The sequence below is a fragment of the Trichosurus vulpecula genome, chromosome 1 (genome assembly GCF_011100635.1).
Source record: "Trichosurus vulpecula isolate mTriVul1 chromosome 1, mTriVul1.pri, whole genome shotgun sequence".
Taxonomy (NCBI): Eukaryota; Metazoa; Chordata; class Mammalia; order Diprotodontia; family Phalangeridae; genus Trichosurus; species Trichosurus vulpecula.
Genome location: NC_050573.1, coordinates 521,149,193 through 521,166,336, shown reverse-complemented (window position 1 = coordinate 521,166,336; position 17,144 = coordinate 521,149,193). Strand labels below are relative to the sequence as shown.

Below are 17,144 nucleotides of genomic sequence, written 5' to 3'. Positions count from 1 at the left end.
TTTCTTTCACTCACAAGCCAGTATTCAGACCAGACTTCAGGTATTTTCCCCCTGATATATACCAGATATATAGGTATAAATATAACCAGATATAGATATAACCAGAGGTCAGCCTGATTTGGTCATGGTGACCTTCCCCAGGTCCCTTTTGCTTAGTAAACGGGTGGAGGTGTGGGACCTAAGCAGGGGAGTAAAAGAAGCTGTAGTCTTTAGGGACAGCTCCTGCTGGGGGGAGCCCCATAACTCTCTCTGCACTTCCCCACCCTGCTCCAGGACAGACCAGGGATCCGTGGTTTGGGCTGAACTGCAGGTGAGAAGGGTGGTGAGGGCTGGGCAGAGCAAATGTGTCTGGGAGGCGGGTGGGTTTCGGCCAGGCCACCTGGATCCCGTCTCGTCTCCTCACCTCCAGGCCATTCCTGCCGCTGACCCTGGCCGTGCCCCTGGCCCACGCACAGTGCCACCCAGCTTCAGCCGCGGAAAGCGCTGACCACTGGCAAGCCCTGGAGGTCACCAGGCTGACCAGCTCCCTGCCCCTGGACCTGGGTTAGGAGGTGAACCGTAAAAATGAGAGGACTGGGGGGCCGAGGTTGGGCCTCGCTGGAAGCTGCAGTCGTGGCTGAGCTGCGTTAGCACAGGGGCTGAGAGCTGAGGGTAGGGGAGAACTGCAGAAACAGCTGTGGAGTCTGAGCCAGAAAACAACTGGGCTCCGCACTTAGATCCATTTCCCAAAGATGGGATGGGCGTGACCAAAGCGGAACTGCATGAGGATTGGGCCGGGGAACCAGGGGTGGGCGGAGCCTCTGGGTTGAGTTCCATTCAGTAAAGGATGAGAAGCCGGGAGCTAGCTGAGTGAGAAAGAATGGTCTAGGTCGTACAGGGAACTGAAATGCCAGGCCGTGATTGGCTAGAATCGAACAGGAGGCGGGATCAGAGATCCAGGGACTCGGGATTAGACGGAGAAACCCACTGGGGGCGTGACCAAGCAGAGAGTAGCCGCAAGCTTCCAGTCCATCTCTACCTGGTCCTTGGCAGCCTGGGCTCCGGAAGATACCTCTGGCTTTGCGCTGCTTGAGATTGTGTGTCCCGTGTACAGGTAGGTGAGGGGCACCGTGGGTCCCCAGGGAAAGAGCTGGGGCGGGAGCGGGGAGGGTAAAGAACAGGCTGCAGGGGAAGGGACACAGGTCCCCTGATAGGAAGCTGAGGGGAAGGGAGGGGGTAGCAGAAGAAAGGACACTTAGATCCTTCATTAGGGAGCTGGGGGCGTTGTCGGGTGCTTCGGGAAATGAGACACGGGTCTCCTGAAAGGGAGCTGGTGGAGTTGTAACACAGGGGTCTTTGTGGTGGAGGCTGAGAAGGCTGCGGAACAATCAAAATACATTGATTAAATGCCTCTTATATGCCAGACACTGTGCAGACCCTGGAACAGGCTCCCCAACTCGAGCGAGCTGGAGTCAAACTGTTTGGAGCTGTACGTACACAGGGTATAGGGGATAGGTCTAAGTACTAGGAAACAGAGGTCAAGATGGGTCCTGCTGGAGGGCCTATGGAGCCGAAGGGTAGGGTAGATGAGCTTTCCGACTTTTCTTCCTCCTCCAGCCTCTACCTCCAACGCAATATTGTGTCCTCTGCTACTTTAGTCCAGGCTTTGATCCTGACCTTTGGGACCTACTATGTCACCTGCCTGCAACTGGGTGGCGGCCTGTCTTTTGTCATTACACTGAACCCCTGCTTGGCTACACTGGATGGAGTCATGCCTCACATACTACGTATCTACCTTTTTCAGGAGGACCTGGAGGGCTAGTGGATGACCCCTAGCTCTGTAGACTCCTCCTGCACCTCTACCTTCTACTAGTTTCTGGGGTCCCTACTATGGGACATACCATGAGAACCAGGGGAGGTAGTTGGGGGGCAAATGTGGGAATGTGCACAGACTCCTTTTCCTTTCAGGAGCCAACGATAGACTTCGAAGTCTTGACAGAAAACCTCTGAACCATGCCAGGCATGGTTTTCTCAACTGGGTGGCCCCACTTTACACTCTGCTGAGCCTCAAAGACCCATGGAGGGAAGCACCGCACCAAGCTGTAGATTGTGCGTCTGAGGAAAGAAGAGTGCTTCTCTGCCTTGGAAATTGCCCACCCTGGTGGCCTGTGGGATCAGAAAGGAGCATGCTTATGTACCCATCCTGAGACAGAGGATACAGAAACCTGGTGTTGCTTAAAGCACAAGGAGGGAGGGGGAGGAGCAGCCACCTAGAGGGTAATCAAACTTCAGGCCCATGAGTTTCACAGGAATGTCAGATTCACTGATGCCCATGTGCTTGTGACCTTTGAGGCCCCAGAGAGATCTAGTATCATGATACTGGACCAGAACTCTTCTATGTGGCACCACACCTTTGGCTTTCGTCACATGAGTCTGGGCCAGGGTGGGAAGACCCAGTTGCATTTGAAGGTATGAAACCAGGACTTCATTGATGATGACCTTCTAGGCAGTTGTAGCAATGATTTGGACAAAGAAGGAAGCCACCAGAATCACTGTCCCTTGGCCCAGGGCTGATGAACATAACTACGTGCTGACATGTGGGCCATACCTAGGGGATCCATGGTGCTTTCCCTACGTAGGTGGGAGAGAGTAGCCTCCTCTTCCCTGCTTGAGACCCTGTGTATCTGTGTAATGTCCTACTCTGTATTCCAAATGCATTGCAATTACTTTTGATTCTTGGTCACTTTGTATTATTTGTGTTTCTTCTCCAGCCTTTTAGTGGAAATCCTTGAGAACAATAATTATGGCAGTAATTTACATAGCACATAAAGCATTTTTCAAACTTTTAAGCACATTATTCTGTTTGAGCTTTATAGCAAACCTCTGAGGTAGGTACTGGGTGGCCCAGTGGTTACAGCAGTGGACTTAAGAGTCAGGAGGACCTCAGTTTGAATCCTGTCTCGGACACTTACAGCTGTAAGAAGCAATTTTTTTTTCAATAACCACCAGCCTTTATTATCTACTTTCTCCACTCTAAAATTTTATGAGAAAGCTCTACATATGGTTAAGGACATCCTTGATGTAGGTTTAAGCATAGAACAGGGAGTATTTTACCAATGGTGTCCCATAGCAGACCAGTCTTCATATAGCTGACTGAAAGGTGTAGTAAGATGTTACTGTGCTGGTTGCTGACTTTATTTTTTTTCTTTTTTTAAAAATTTATTTATTTAACATATTTAGTTTTCAGCATTGATTTTCACAAGAGTTTGAATTACAAATTTTCTCCCCATTTCTACCCTCCCCCCCACTCCAAGATGACATATATTCTGGTTACCCTGTTCCCCAGTCGGCCCTCCCTTCTGTCACCCCACTCCCCTCCCATCCCCTTTTCCCTTTCTTTCTTGTAGGGCAAGATAAATTTCTATGCCCCATTGCCTGTGTATCTTATTTTCTAGTTGCATACAAAAACTTTTTTTTTTCAACATCTGTTTTTAAAACTTTGAGTTCCAAATTCTCTCCCCTCTTCCCTTCCCACCCACCCTCCCTAAGAAGTCAAGCAATTCAAGATAGGCCACATGTGTATCATTATGTATAACACATCCACAGTACTCATGTTGTGAAAGACTAACTATATTCTGCTCCTTCCCAACCCATCCCCCTTTATTGAATTTTCTCCCTTGACCCTGTCCCCTTTCCAAAGTGTTTGTTTTTGATTACCTCCACCCCCATCTGCCCTCCCCTCCATCATCCCTGCCTTTTTTTTATCTTCTTCCCTCTTCTTTCCTGTGGGGTAAGATACCCAATTGAGTATGTATGGTATTCCCTCCTCAGGCCAAATTTGATGAGAGCAAGATTCACTCATTCCCCCCTCACCTGCCCTCTCCCCTCCTCCCACAGAACTGCTTCCTCTTGGCCACCTTTATTCGAGATAATCCACCCCATTCTATCTCTCCCTATCTCCCTCTCTCAATATATTCCTCTCTCATCCCTTAATTTGATTTTATTTCTTTTAGATATTTTCCCTTCATCTTCAACTCACCCTGTGTCCTCTCTCTCTCTCTCTCTCTCTCTCTCTATATATATATATATATATATATACACTTACATATATACATTCATGCACATTCACTTATATATATATATACATAAACATATATATATGCATATTCCTTTCAGCTACTATGATATTGAAGTTTCATGAATCATACACATCATCTTTCTATATAGGAATGTAAACAAAACAGTTCAAATTTAGTAAGTCCCTTATGAGTTCTCTTTCTTGTTTACCTTTTCATGCTTCTCTTGATTCTTGTGTTTGAAAGTCAAATTTTCTATTCAGCTCTGGTCTTTTCACTGAGAAAGCTTGAAAGTCCTCTATTTTATTGAAAATCCATATTTTGCCTTGGAGCATGATACTCAGTTTTGCTGAGTAGGTGATTCTAGGTTTTAATCCTAGCTCCATTGACCTCCGGAATATCGTATTCCAAGCCCTTCGATCTCTTAATGTAGAGGCTGCCAGATCTTAGGTTATTCTGATTGTGTTTCCACAGTACTCAAATTGTTTCTTTCTGGCTGCTTGTAGTATTTTCTCCTTGATCTGGGAGCTCTGGAATTTGGCGACAATATTCCTAGGACATTTCTTTTTGGGATCTATTTGAGGAGGCGATCGGTGGATTCTTTCAATTTCTATTTTGCCCTGTGGCTCTAGAATATCAGGGCAGTTCTCCTTGATAATTTCTTGAAAGATGATATCTAGGCTCTTTTTTTGATCATGGCTTTCAGGTAGTCCAATAATTTTTAAATTATCTCTCCTGGATCTATTTTCCAGGTCAGTGGTTTTTCCAATGAGATATTTCACATTGTCTTCCATTTTTTCATTCCTTTGGTTCTGTTTTATAATATCTTGATTTCTCATAAAGTCACTAGCTTCCACTTGCTCCAATCTAATTTTTAAGGTAGTATTTTCTTCAGTGGTCTTTTGGACCTCCTTTTCCGTTTGGCTAATTCTGCCTTTCAAGGCATTCTTCTCCTCGTTGGCTTTTTGGAGCTCTTTTGCCATTTGAGTTAGTCTGTTTTTTAAGGTGTTGTTTTCTTCAGTGTATTTTTCAGTATTTTTTTGGGTCTCCTTTAGCAAGTCATTGACTTGTTTTTCATGGTTTTCTTGCATCCTTCTCATTTCTCTTCCCAATTTTTCCTCTACTTCTCTAACTTGCTTTTCCAAATCCTTTTTGAGCTCTTCCATGGCCTGGGACCAGTTCATGTTTTTCTTGGAGGCTTTTGGTGTAGGCTCTTGCACTTTGTTGACTTCTTTAGGCTGTATGTTTTGGTCTTCTTTGTCAGCAAAGAAAGAATGCAAAGTCTGAGACTGAATCTGTGTGCGTTTCCGCTGCCTGGCCATATTCCCAGCCAACTAACTTGACCCTTGAGTTTTTCAGCGGGGTATGACTACTTGTACACTAAAGAGTTCTATGTTCCATGTTTGGGGGGGGATGTGCCAGCTCTGCCACACCAGCACTCCTCCTTCCCCAAGAACCCCCAACCCAGACTGGGCTTAGATCTTCAGCAGGCTGTGCACTCCTGCTCTGATCCACCACTTAATTCCCCCCACCAGGTGGGCCTGGGGCCAGAAGCAACAACAGCTGTAGCTGCCCCACCTCCGCTGCCCTTGGGGCTGGTAGCTGAACCTCGAACTCTTCCACTCCCGCAGCTTTTCCCACTAACCTTCTCTGTTGTCTTTGGTGTTTGTGGGTTGAGAAGTCTGGTAACTGCCGCACCTCACTGATTCAGGGCACTAGGGCCTGCTGGTCTGGTTGGTCTGTGCCACTCACGCTGGGTGCTGCTCTGCTCCCAGCTCCCAGCTCCGTGTGGGATAGACCTCACCCAGAGACCATCCAGGCTGTCCTGGGCTGGAGCCCTGCTTCCCTCTGCTGTTTTGTGGGTTCTGCAGTTCTAGAATTGGTTCAGAGCCATTTTTTATAGGTTTTTGGAGGGACGGCGGGGGGGGGGGGGGGGGGGGGGGGGAAGGGGCGCTCACGCTAGTCCCTGCTTTCCAGCCACCATCTTGGCTCCGCCCCCCTGTAAGAAGCAATTTAACCTCTCTCAGCCTCAGTTCCTCATCTGTAATTGGGATAATAATAGCGCTGACCTCCCAGGGTTGTTTTGTGAAGTTCTTTGCAACACTTAAAGCGCTATATGAACGTGAGCTGTTATTATTAATATCATTTTTGTTATCCCCATTTTACAGATGAAGAAACGAAGACCCTGAGTCATCAGGTGATTTGCCCACAGTCACAAATTTCAGAATTGAAATTTGAAGCCATTTCTTCCTCACTTCAACAAAACTTCACATACCAGTCTGAAGCGAATGAATGAATGAATGAATAAATCCTGTGCTTTCTCATATTTTATTATCATTCAACAAACATTTACTGTATGCAGAACTCTAAAAGGTGATAAAGCAATATACAGACTGGACATCAGTCAGTTTCTGCCTTCTCAGTCAGTTTAATGAAGGTGGGATATGACTCATACCTGGAAAACTATAATGCACAATGATACTAGTACTCTGCGGTGGTTGGTGGAGGCACCTAAAAGATCTGGTAAAAGAGATGGAACTGCAACATCCATGATGACAGGGTATGAGGTGACCCTGAAAAAAAGCCAGAACTGATGGTCAACTGGACTGGAGAGCAATGCAGGTGGGAGAAGATATCATCAGTCACAACATCCATAGCTGCGCCATATCCCCTGGTCACCACGTTCCATACCTCCTAACACAGTTGACCTGGTGATGTGTGTACCCCATGTGGATCACCCACACATAATTCTTATAAAGATCCATTCTTCCCACTGAGTATATATGTATTTGTGGAAGAGTGAATTCAAGGTTTGGGGGAGACATGTTACATTAGTTCTTTGTTTTCATTGCTATTCATGTAAAGGAGTGGCGGCTCTAGAGACCAGGCTTCAAATCAGGAAGTTCACTTTCTACTACTGACACATAACAGTTCTATGATCCAAGGCAAGTTACTTAACCTCTCTGCACCCCTGTGAAACTCTAACCCAATCAGGTTGCTAATCTATATTGATAGAGGGAGTTTCCTCACTGGGAGTTCCCTAAAATGATAAAGTCATAGGTCTGGTCCATAATAAAATTTTTAATACACTATAATATGTACTAAGCATTTTAACAAGTTACTAGGCAGCTAGATGGCTTAGTGGATAGAGCGCTGGGCCTAGAGTCAAGAAGACCTGAGTTCAGATCTGGCTAGCTATGTGACTCTGGACAAGTCACTTAACCTCTGAGAAGGAAATAGCAAACTACCCTGTTATTTTTGCCAAGAAAACCCCATGGACACTATGGTCCTCAGGGTCATGAGTTGGACATGATTGAACAACTGAACAACAATGCTGCAACAAGTTGCAAGAATAAAGTGCTTTGTGAGGTCTAGGGCATGTTATGGTAATTAGGGTGGGACTTTTTTTTTTTACTGTTTTCTCTTTTGGAATGCTGAGGTAATCAAGTACCTTTGATGAGAAGCAAAGTCCAAAAGCAAAGTGGAGTTTGTGTTGTCTTTTGTTTCTTTGATTGAATCAAGAGCCTTTGACCTGCTTAAGAAACAAGAAAGCCTAGTTCGTATATATGTTTGAATCCCATGACTGTGATGCCCTTTGACCCTGAAGAAGTGTATATAAACTCAGAGGTTAGCGTTTTGACTTGTGGGGATCACTCATTGGAAGAGTGTTGGTGTGGAGACTCTGGGTAGCCATTAAGAAGCCCCTGCGGCTTTGAAAACCCAGATGTTGGTGCTTCTCTCTCTGGTAACTATGTATGTATAGCTTTGGTCAGACAGCTGTCTATTGATTTGTGTTATTTATTCTGTTTATATTTTCTTGGTTTGTAATTTCTGTTTGTACCTTCTCTGAAGTTCAGGGTGCTGACTTTTTCCCCTGAACTAAGTGAATGATATACGTGTGTTTGATTAAAGTGGGATTGTAAACCCCTTAAAGCTGCTTTCCTTAGAAAAGCAGATCAAAGAAACTGTGCTAGCGGCCCTCCTGTGTGGTGGTGTTATTGGCCTTACACAGCCACAGTAGCGGCAAATAGCATTGTTACAGGGAGTCATTACAGACTGGATTGAACAAGAAAGGCTTTATGGAAGATCTGATATTCTGAGTTGGACTTTAAAGGTTGAACTGGTATTATTCAGTAGGCAAGGTTGAGGGAGAGCCCTATTGGTTGAGATGACAACATAAGCTAATCTGTGGAGATGGGAGAGTACAGGGTATATTGAGAAGATAACCAGGCAAAGAAGCCAAAGAAGGAGAGTGAGGTTAACAGTGTCACATGCTATAGAAAGATCAAGGATGAGAAAGACTAAACAGAAAAAAAAGTCTATTGAATTTGGTGATTGCAGTAGGAAACCAGACTTCAGGGAGTTGAGGTGAGTGGGTGCGTGTGAGGAACCATGAGAAGCCAGCCAAGGACACATAAGGAATAAATAGAGACACTATCTATACCCCTATTAATGCAGCCCAAGATGAAAGAAGTTTTTGTGAGTGCCACATCACATGGCTGACACATCCATTAGAGCCATGCATAGCTTCCTGCTTTTGTATCCCCATTTATCACATGTCTGGCATTGTTAGTTATGCCATTTAATTCAATTTGACAAGCATTTATTAAGTTCCTGCTGTGTGCAAGGCACTGTGTTAAGGTGCTGGGGATACAGAGACAATACAAAACCCAATCCTTGCCTCGAAGGAGTTTATTTCTACCAGTAAACATGATATTCACACAGAGAACTAAGGGCCAGATAAACTGAGGAGAGAGAGAATACTGAAAACTAGGAAAGGCTCCACCTAGGAACTGGTACCTGAGCTGAGGCTTGAAGGAAGAAATGGATTCTAAGAAGTGGGTGTGAGGAAGCAGTGCCTTCTAGGCATGGAGGACAAAGTACAAAGGAAAAGAGTCAGGACTGAGGATGGTGAACTGGGGAAATATCGAGGAGGCCTGTTTGGCTGGAATGCAGAATTCATGCAGGAGAATAATGTGAAATAAGCCTGGAAAGGTAAGCTGGAGCCAGATTGTGAAAGACTTGAAATACCAAGATGAGTTTGTAATTTATTTTAGAAGCAATAAAGAGCCACCAAAGATTGAGTGAGGTAGTGATATGGTCAGACCTGTGCTTTAGGAAGATAATCTTGGTGGCTGTGTGGAGAATAGACCGGAAAGGTAGCTAGGAGACCAAATGCAATAGCCCAGGTTACATGTGATGAGGGCAGGGAAGACTAGCCATGTAAGTGGAGGTCCTCAATTAGACCGTAAAGTCTTTGAGGCAGGGACCATATTTTATTTTTCTGCCATTCCTAAAGTGCCTTTGCACACAATAAATGACTGGTAGGTTCTCTTAAGGACATACCGGTAGAGGAATAATGACATTTCTATGGCATTTTAGGATTCACAAAGGTCATTTAACATGAGCAGCACAAGTATTCTTTTCAGCTTCCCCCCTACGTACCCATTTTAGAGGTGAGGGAGCTGAGGCCTAGGTAGGTTGCATGACTTGCCCACAGTTCATACGGCTAATAAGTGTTGAAGCTGGGATCCCAACACAGTTCTACTCACTGTAAGTCTATCACTCTTTTTACTCCACTACCCTGCCTCTGAAGAGGAAAACATCTGCTTCCTGCCTCAAAGTAGGTTAGAGTAAGCTGAGGATGATAAGAGGGCCATTCCAAAGTAATAAATAGATAGATTAACACGCACAGGATACTGAGAAGCAGAATGTACTCGAGCACCGAGGGAATTCGGAGTAAGAGAGACTCAGCATGGGCTAGAATTAGGAGAGGTTTCCTGCAGTCATTGCACTTTGTGCTGGATCTTGAAGAATGGACAAGATTTATATAGGCCAAGAGGAGGAGGGAGGGCATTGTAGACAGAAAGAGCATCCTGATCGTGTGTGTGTGTGTGTGTGTGTGTGCGTGTGGTGAGCCAGTAAGAAAATTAGCTTGACTGAGGTAGCAGGTTTGCATCATGGAAAAGAGAGATGAATTTTCAGGGCTTGGTGGATTTGGGATGGGGGAAGGAAGAAAAGCTAGCAGGCAGTGAAGAAGAGAGACAAAAGATGGTGACAGAGAGAAGTGGGGAAGTCAAAGCAAGGGCTAAACTCTACTTCTACCTTAAATTCAGTAAACATCTATTAAGCCCTTACGTGCACATTTATGTATTGGGATGGGGATACAAAAATTAAAAAATTATATAGTCTTTGCCCTCAAGGAGATTACAGTAGTGGGCAGGGGAGGAGGAATACAACATATATGCACAGTTAAGTATGAATATGAGGAAATGTAAGGAAAATGTAAGGAATAAAATATAAGGAAAAAAGATATACGCTCAAAGTACTATAGAATAATAAGAGAACAAGATAACTTTCATCTTGAGCATGGGATGGAATCAGAGAAGCTTCCTGGTGGAGGTGACACAAGCTGAGACTTAAAAGAAAAAAAAGGCTTTCATCTGGTGGAAGTTGGATGGGAGTATATTCTAGGTAAGGAGAATAGTCAGGGTGAATGTAAGGAGGCTGGAGGAAGCAGAACACGTTTTGGGAACCAGCCACTTTGGCTGGGATAGTGACACATCCTTTCAAGTATTCCTAAGTAGTTTCAACTGTGAATTCACTGAAGCTATGAAACTTCAAGCATTCTCTCAGTTTTGTTCTGCTCTGATAGAGTGCTGATATCCAAGGGACCAGAAGGGGACTTGTATATCCTGTAGAACAGAATCTTTCCTCAAAAAAAGTAATTATGAAACTCATTATAGCCCACGGACAAACTTTTCTAAGGTACATTTTAAACTTTCACTCGGGTTCACTGAATACTCACCCCATTACTGGTGGCAGCCCCAACCCTACGTGTTTAACACATCCTGACAGAGACATGGCCTTTTTTTTTTCACCTGGGACAAGAATAGTTTGGAGGCAGAAGAAATAGGAGCCGTACAAAGGAGAGTCTGATTCTGGATACAGTCACACAGGGAAAATTACTGTGTCCCTGCAATGTTGAGGGGGAGAGGCTAGGTGGCTTTGGGGCACTGAGGCTGACAGAAAACACCGAAGTATGGCATTGGGAACATGGTGACTATCAAGGGGAGGAAGGATTCTGTCCCTGGATAAAGCACCCTCTAAATGTTGGTGCCCTTATTAACAGAGGAGTAGGAGATGGAGGTGCAGGGATGGTGGTGGCTGCCAAGGGAAAACATGGCTTCCTGGAGAGGAAGCCAGGTGCCCTGGGGCAAAGCACCCTTAACCACATAAAAGTTAAAGCTTTATTTACATTGTGAACGAGTTCTCCAGCCACATAATAGAGGTAACTAAACCTCAAATCACTTATACAACATATTGTGCTTAGGACAAGGAAATTCCTGTTACAATACTGGTGTCCAGGCCCAGGATAACCCCATCATAAATCTGATGTATGGGACAGGATAACCCTTTGTTAGGGGTTGAAGATTACTCCCTTAGGGACTTTCTGGATCTTGAAAGGTGGAGGGAAGCCAGTCTGGGGTTTCTTGAATGGTTAATCTCTAAGCTCCTTTCTGTGATAATGCCTTACTTCTATCAAATGAAATTTCAAACAAATGAAAGGTCTGGATTATAGTGTATATATAGTATATTTATATATAGTTTTATATTTATTTTAATTATTTATATTTATTTTATTTTCATTTATTTTATTTATTTATAATTTGTATTATATTTATATATAGGATATTTTATATACATTCTATATGTATATACATATATATATATGTGTGCGTATATGTATATTATATATATAGTCCCTTTTAGTTCTAAATTCTATGCTTTTCTTTCTTTTTGTTGTTGTTTAGAATTGCTTCTTTCCCAGAGCTGGGTGAATCTGGAAGACTTGGCTAGCAGCCCTCCTCTTCTCATTGAGGTAACCACAATAAAGGGTCAAGCTAAATCTGTGGCATGAACTTACATAAGTAATTCCTTCCCTTCTGAATGTAATTTCCCCAGCTAGAACATGAAGGGGCTTGTATCCCCATGTGACATTTTTTGGTGCATCACTCTATCCCTCTTCTATACCGGGCCTTACTTTCCCCAGGCCTCTCAGTAGCATGGCAGTGACCCCAGCCTTACAGAGAAATGAAGCAGGTGGTTGCTCTAGTAACTGAGCCCTGAGGTTCACATCTAAGGGGCTCTCCCACAGCCCTAGCACACTACATGAAACCAGGGAAGGCTCCTTAGAAGGTATGGGCTAAATGAGGGGAACCTAGGGTAGGCTCAGGCTTCAGGCCAGCGAGGCAAAGATGTTGGTGTTGTACCAGAAGCGAGCAAGACACACCACAGAGTATAAGTTTTAAGTGGAGAATTTATTAGCTGGCGGCCATCGGGGTACGGCACCACAAATCAATGGCCAATGCGTTGGGGTGATGGCTTGGCTTATATAGGATATGGGGGTACATAGTGGGGGGAAAAACAGGAACAAAGGTCCTGGCTGATCAAAAGATTCAGTCAGGTTATCGTACTTAATCTCATTTACATTCCTTGGTGGAGTCACGGAGTCCCAGGGATATCTCCCAGGAAGGATCTGTCAAGTTATCTTTCAGTGGGATGGTCCTATCTATTGAGATTCCTTGGTGGAGTCATGGAGTCCCAAAGGGTTTGCTAAATGCCAAAGATATCTGAGTCCATTCTTTCTGGGGGGGCTTGTCAGTAGCTAGCGGTTACTCAGGGGTTCCTAATTTTCCTTGTATTACATTGGGATCATGGGATCATAGATTTAGAGATGGAAGGGACCTCCAAGATCATCTAGTCCAATTCCTTTATTTTTCAGGTGGGGACACTGAGACTCAGGGAGGTAAAGCTTGCTCACATGAGTAGTAAGTTACATCTCTTCTGACAGTAAATCTAGTTTTACCCTTTCCACTATAGATTTACATGTGTTCTCTGCATGTGTCCCTGCTGCTGCCCTGGGAAGTTGGTGGAAGTTTTCTGGGTTATGGGGATTGAGACACAGATGCTGGGTCTTGGGAGGGGAGCTAGGGCTAGGGACAGGATTTCTAAGTCCTGCATGGGGAACAAGTTCTGATTAGCAGGAAATGATGGCTAGGTGGTGCAGTGCATAGAGCACTGGGCCTGGAGTCAAGAAGACCCAAGTTCAACTCTAGCCTTAGACATTTGCTCTATGACCCTGGGCAAGTCACTTAACCCTATTTGTTTCAATTTCCTCATCTGTCAAATGAGCTGGAGAAGGAAATGGCAAACCACTCCAGTATCTTTGCCAGGAAAACCCCAAATGAGGTCATGAAGAGTCGGACACCGCTGAAAAATAACTAAGCAGCCAGATGCTTGGTGTGGTGGGGCTGGTCTGTGGGACAAGATATCTGGGTCCCAAGAGAGAAGCTAGGGCTGGACATCAGGATGCCTGAATTCTGATGGGAGAGAGAACACTTAGGTCCTGGGAGGAGAATAAAAAGTAGGTAAGTTTGAAACTTGCTTAAGTTTCTTAGATAAGTGAGCAGGAAAGGATCTCTGGAGGAACCTGAGGGGTGCCATGAAATAGCCTAGGGCAGTAGTAGTATCTTTGAATTAGACCAGGTAGAAAGACTAAGATACTAGGTTTGGGTAGAGAGGCTGGGCCAGGAATACTGGATATCTGGGTCATACCGCATATGAGTTCACAGGGAATATTGTGACCTTGCCCCAAAGGAAAAGAGCCAAGACTTGCTAATCTGTTTCCATTGGGACCCCAAACTAGCAATGACCCTACTTGGGATGCAGGCATCCAGGCTTGTTCTCTTGCCCATGCCATAAAACCACTTTGTACCCTCCCTTAGAATCCTGTCTCCCTGATATTCTCCTCTTTCCCTAGAGGTAGCTAGGTGGCACAGTAGACAGAGCGCTGGACCTGGAGTCAGGAAGATCTGAGTTCAAATTTGACCTCAGACACTTACTAGCTGTGTGACCTTGGGCAAGTCACTTTAACTTCTGCCTGCCTCAGTTCCTCAAATCTAAAATAGGAATAATAGTACCTAACTCCCAGTACTGTGAGGATCTAATGAGACATTTATGGGCAGCCTTGGTGACCAAGTAGAGTGCTGGGCCTGGAGGCAAGAAGACTCATTCATCTTCCTGAGTTCAAGTATGGCCTTAGACCCTTAACTAGCTCTGTGACCCTGGGCAAGTCCCTTAACCTTGTTTGCCTCAGTTTCCTCATATGTGAAATGAGCTGGAGAAGGAAATGGCAAATCACTCCAGTATCTTTGTAAAAAACAAAACAAAACCCAACAACCCAAAAAAACCAAATGGAGTCACAAAAGAGTCAGAGATGACTGAAAAAAATGACTGAACAACAACAAAAAAAATAAGACATCTGCAAAGCACCTGGTCCAGTGCCTGGCACAGAGTAAGTGCTTAATAAATGTTTGTTCCCTTCCTTTCCTGGTCCTGTTCCCAATGCCTCACCTACTCAAGGATCTCGACCCCATATCTAGCTCCGTTTTCCAGGTGGCATAGAACATTAGAGCTGGAAGAGGTAATTCAGTCCAGCCTTTTCATTTCACAAATTAGAAGACTGAGGCTGAGATATGGAGTGTCATCTTGCACTGTTCTGAGTGTCAGGATTGGTACAACAGGTTCTTTGACCACTCCCAAGCCAGTGCTTTCTCCGCTAAATCAGGTTGTGACACTTATCTAATTTGTAGCATTTTTTTTCTGTCACGGGACCCAATGTCCTCCACTCCCTCCCTATCACAGTTCTCTCTCTTCTTAGTTTCTCTTCTGAAATGGTGGGTGAGGGCATTGGCATCACCACAAATGAAGTCTGTGGGTACCATGGCTTGTGCCCCCTGACCCAATGGCACCTGCATTCTCTGCGTGAATCCCTTGCAGGGTAGACAGCCTCAGCACCTGCCCTGGCCTCTTGGAAGGCTGGGCTACCCAGCTGTCATCTAAGTATATTAGGGGCCTCTGTCAGCTCTGTAATAGGAGTGGCAGCTTCTGTAGCTCACAGCGTTCAGAGTGACTGACGGGCTGGAGTGAAACTCGGCCCTCAGCTAGAACCAGCTGAAAAGGTGCGGGCGTCCCTGGCTGCCTCCCACTCAGAGGCTGCCAGTGTCCTCAGCAGAGAAGTCTGATAAAGGTGGGTATAGCTTCACCTCTGAGCAAAGCGGAGCGCTGCTATTACAGGGAAGTGACTTGGGGCTCAAGAGAGAGCAGTCCTTGTGGTTCAACCTCACCCGCAGGGAGGCCTTGGATGGGGACCAGATCTGAGGCACTTCTGTCCCCTGGCCCCTCTAAATGTACTAGATTTTCTTTTGAAGGCTCTGCCCAGGAAAGCTGCAGAGGGTTGGAGGGGGAATGTAAGGAGTCTGGCAACGAAAGATGGGCTGTTATTTACTGTCTGAGCTGCAAAAAATGAAGCACATTCGGCGGGGCAGACTCACATCCCGCCCTCTCTCGAATACATTCCCCCTCACCAAGTCTCTCCTTGTCGTCAGCACAACCATAACCACTTCTATTTTTCCCCTCGGTCCTACCTCGGGTTGGACCCTCGTACTCAAAGCCACCTTTCCTTGGCCCTCCCACTCTGATCTTGCCCCTTTGATTTGCTTCTCTTTGGCCCAACACCGCCCTCTCCCCCCCTCCCCCCCCCCCCGCTTCCCGGTTCCCATCCATTTGGAGCCTCACCCTTTCTTTGGCCCCTCCCCCTCAGACCCCTCCTCTCCCCAGCCACATCCCTAGAGACCACTCTCATCCTTCCAGGCTCCTCTAGTTCCAACCAACTCTGTCCTCCAAGTCCAGCCCCATTTCCTACTAGTTGTCAAGCTCCTGCCTAGAAAGTTCACTTTAGCCTCCCTCTGTGATGTCCTCTGCCTAGTGGCAACCTACGGAACGCACGCGCGGCGTTCTGCAGAATGGGGGTCCGGGCCCTCGATTTCACCGCCATCCGCTCCTGCCGCTTGGCTCTTGAGGGGCTTAGGCTGCCTCCAACTTGGCTCTTGAGACTGTAGCCAGCCCAGGGCTCCGGAGCCCGGAGTTTGGTTCCTTTCCAGCCCTGCCAGGACGAGGTTCGACAGCTGGGTTTGCGCGGTGCTTTCCACCAGCACTATGAAGAGCTGAAGGGTGTCGAGTGGGAGTGCTGCCAATCTCTTTCCATATGCCCAAGGACCTGGACTCTTAGAGGACTGGCTGAGCACCCTGGCCTCTGCTCTGGCCTTGGTCGCCTACTTCGTGGCCCCACTACGTGAGCTGCTGGAGCCTTGGAGCCTTCGACTGACCTTCAGCGCCTACGTCCAGGGCCGTGCCAGCTGACGCAATTACCACCGACGCGATGTCCGTGACCCCTGCCTGTGTGTGCCACGGCTTACGGGTTACAGCTCCAGAGCGCAGCCCGGTCACGTTGGTAATGACCTTGCCGCAAGCGGAAGGTCTGTTGTGGGGCGGGGCTGACGTGTATGTGAGCTTTCTGGGACGGAAGGGATTCCCCAGGTACCCACCCACAATATGAAATGCAAATAACCCGCAGCTGCAGGCTGTGCGAGATTTTGGAGGGGGCTCATTAATTGCTAGGGGACGCTGACCACGGTCATAACGGTAACCTACTGGCCCCAGTCTCCTGCGTGAAGCCGGTTTCCGGGCGACGGACAGAGAGACCTGTATGCTGACCCACGGGAATTTTAAACTGCACTACGTGGCCACCTGCGGACCCCACTTGCAGGGACGTCTCTGCTTAGGGTATGCACTCCAAGGCCCGTCAGGTGGGAGTCGCTGCTACCAGATGTGGTAAACCACACTATCCCAGGACTGCAGACCTTGGCTTTGTATCGTCAGGAAAGTTTTTCTTGACCGGGATTACCAGATACTGGTTCTGGTGCCTTGGGTAAACCAGCTCATTTCCTCAATGGTCATAGTGTCCTGCTTACATTATGGAACTGCTGTAAGGCTCAAATGAGAAGGATGTGAAATCTCTTTGAAAACTGTAAAGTAACTAGCTGTGTGACCCTGGACAAGTCACTTCACCCTGTTTGCCTCAGTTTCCTCATCTGTAAAATGAGCTGGAGAGAAGGAAATGGCAAACCACTCTAGTATCTTTGCAAAAATAAAAATAACAAACCAAACACGGGGGACTCCCTCCCC

General features: G+C 46.2%; 1 long non-coding RNA gene across 1 annotated transcript; it reads left to right on the top strand.

The window, feature by feature from the left end:
* Positions 1 to 271: 271 nt before the first annotated feature.
* Positions 272 to 6,263, top strand: LOC118834048. The gene is made up of 4 exons (XR_005009339.1): positions 272 to 310; positions 410 to 551; positions 909 to 1,093; positions 6,224 to 6,263. It is a non-coding gene; the product is annotated as an uncharacterized LOC118834048 (long non-coding RNA).
* The last annotated feature ends 10,881 nt before the right edge of the window (positions 6,264 to 17,144 follow it).